At 42.8% G+C, this 3,031-nt stretch overlaps 1 pseudogene; it reads left to right on the top strand.

Annotated features, from left to right (window-relative positions):
* LOC119273282 overlaps nucleotides 1–2,823 on the top strand; it is a 5,305-nt pseudogene extending 2,482 nt beyond the window's left edge.
* The last annotated feature ends 208 nt before the right edge of the window (nucleotides 2,824–3,031 follow it).

The raw sequence follows: 3,031 nt of genomic DNA, 5'->3' as shown, positions 1-3,031 counted from the left end.
GGCTCTTCTTGTGCGACGGCATCACTGAGAGTGATCAAATTTGATTATCCTCTTTTCAGTTCAAACTTGATATATGCCTTCTTCTCGCATACCATCGCCATGAAATCTGGTGTCAGTGTCTACAACTTGTCTTTTAAGCCGCCGGGGAGGTCCTTCCATCTTCATGACATTGCTCTAAAGATCACCAGCTGCGACCTGGATGTGTACTCTGTCAAAGAGTATGCCACCCAGTCAATCTGTGCCATGGTGTGCCCAGATCCAGAAATCACCGAGATGGAAGCTATGCACGACTGTAATGGCTTTGGATGTTGTCGTGTACATCTGGACGACTTTGCTATTGCTAACAAGACCTCCCAACTGTGGGATAGAATCAGCACGACTAGTGATGTGCTAACTAACTTCACGCTATCGTGGCAGATAGTTGGCCAATCCAACTGCATTGCTGCCGAGCAAAACAGGACAAACTATGCTTGTATCAGCGAGCATGCCGAGTGCATCGACGGAAACCATGGCTACAGCTGCGAGTGCAGGGCTTACTATGAAGGCAATCCCTACACTAAGATGGTTGCTCAGGTGACTTCTCTTTTCCTGATCTAGCGACCAAACGCACAGTTATTAGGTATTTTGGGCATTGATACATGCTAACCTATCACTGATCAAACTAGGGTATAAGTTAAATCCTAGGAGGGGCTGATTGTACCCGTTGGTGTGGTAACACTAGTGTGCAATTTCTGTTCTTTGCACGGAAAAAGTTCCTGATCTACACAAATATGACATTATCAGCTGCCCCCATGGGGGAGGAGAAACAGGTCATCATTGACTAAGGTTTTTTTTGGGGGGGAGTGGGCGGAAAAGCCGGTTTTCGGAAAATCTCGGGAATTCCGGATTTATTTTGGAGATCACTGAAATTTCCGGTTTCTTGTCGGTAACTGGAATTTCGGTCCGAGGAAAAAACCCTGTCATTGACATAAGTATTGACGAAGGGACCGTTAACGCCACCCGTTCTGACCTACTAGGGAGATATATCATATCTGAAAGTTTAATCTTTTTTCCTGTTCTGGGTCATTCTCCTCTGTGCAATGGGTTAGTGCTAATCTAAGTTTTTCACAGGCCCAACAGAATAGGTCTGGATATGCTTGCGTGAGTACCAACAGCAAGTGTGTGAAACTAAGTGTTAAAGACTTCAATTCTGTTGATAGAGTCTATGCTGGTTACGTTAAACAGTTGCTACTTGTAGTTTGTTTTATCATTCATGTAGGCTTCACGTACTTAGATATTGTTTCATGTTAACTAAATGAAGTATAATCTTCTGATTTCTGTGTTGTAGATTTTTCTATGCATCTTATCCGTATTTTGTTAATTTTGGATATTAATGAATGCCTTGAACCGGGCAATTGTAAAGGGACCTGCCATAATACCAACGGAAGCTTTAGTTGTACAGAATGTCCTCGCAAGACTGAGTATGATCCATTAAAAATGCAGTGTACTAAGAGACAACAGTCTCTGCTCTTATGTAAGACTATAATTGTTACATTTTTTATAGATAGAACAGAAACTTAAAATAGCTTAATGCCTGCAGGTGTAATTATTGGGCTGCCATGTGGTTTTGGTGTTCTACTTTTGAGCTTCAGTGTAGTGCTTCTCACTCGTAGATGGAAAATAAATGTTCAAAAGCGACTACGCAAGAACTATTTCCGGAAGAACCAAGGTTTTCTCCTAGAAAGATTGATATCATCTGATAAAAGTGCAAACGAGAATACAAAGATTTTCTCGTTAGAAGAGCTGGAGAAGGCAACCAATAACTCTGATCCTACACGTATCATTGGCCGTGGGGGTCATGGCATGGTTTACAAAGGCATATTATCCGATCAGCGTGTTGTTGCAATAAAAAAGTCTAAGTTCATTGAGGAGTGTGAGATCAGTCAGTTCATTAATGAGGTCGCAGTCCTCTCTGAGATAAATCAAAGAAATATTGTGAAGCAATTTGTATGTTGTCTCGAAACCGAGGTTCCACTGCTGGTTTATGATTATGTATCCAGTGGCTCACTGTCTGAAGTTCTTCATGCAGATGTAAGTAATGATCTTTCTTTGTCTTGGGGTGATTACTTAAGGATTGCCCTGTAAACAGCAGGTGCTCTGTCTTATCTCCACTCTTCAGCTTCAATATCAATCTTCCATCGTGACGTGAAGTGCTCCAATATACTCTTGGATGGGAACTACACAGCTAAAGTTTCCGATTTTGGCGCATCCAGATTGGTTCCGATCAATCAAACACACATTGTCACGAATGTGCAAGGTACATTTGGGTACTTAGATCCAGAGTATTTCCATACCAGGCAGTTGAACGGGAAGAGCGACATGTACAGTTTTGGTGTGGTACTAGTGGAGTTGCTTCTCAGAAAGAAGCCTGTTTTTACAAGTGAATCAGGCACAATTAAGAATTTGTCAAATTATTTTCTCCAGGAGTTCAATGAGGGGAGAATCACAGGTATTGTTAATTCTCAGGTCCTGGAGGAGGCAACCGAGGAAGAGATCAACGGTGTCGCCTCTCTTGCAGAGCGATGCTTAAGACTGCGTGGTGAAGAAAGACCCACCATGAAACAAGTGGAGACCGAACTGCAGTCCCTGCGAGCAAAGTTGGTGAACTCATATCAAGCAAACCTTAGAAATGAAGAGCAAATACAACCAAGTTGGTTAACTCGAAGATCTGGAGCTGATCATCAATCTTCTGTGACGATATTGGACGTCAAAGCCGACGTGCAGTCCGGAGGCTGTTACAGCTTGGAGGTAGAGTTCATGGCATCTGCTAGCCTTCCACGCTAGATGCATATGTTAAGGGAGACCACTAGGGATCAGACTACTGATCCTTTGCCAAGTATCAGACTAGTCATGGACCGTCGGATGATGGCCACCAGATCTGGTAGTATAGCCCCACGCGTGATTAGTTGGATTGCTTCCTTGAAAAGTGCATCCGTTAGTTTAGTTGCATGCGGATTTTGCAATAACTATGATTAATTTGTTTCCTACTAGT

The sequence above is a fragment of the Triticum dicoccoides genome, chromosome 3A (genome assembly GCF_002162155.2).
Source record: "Triticum dicoccoides isolate Atlit2015 ecotype Zavitan chromosome 3A, WEW_v2.0, whole genome shotgun sequence".
NCBI lineage: Eukaryota > Viridiplantae > Streptophyta > Magnoliopsida > Poales > Poaceae > Triticum > Triticum dicoccoides.
The sequence above is the reverse complement of the archived record's forward strand: the minus strand, read 5'-3'. Positions and strand labels throughout refer to the sequence as shown.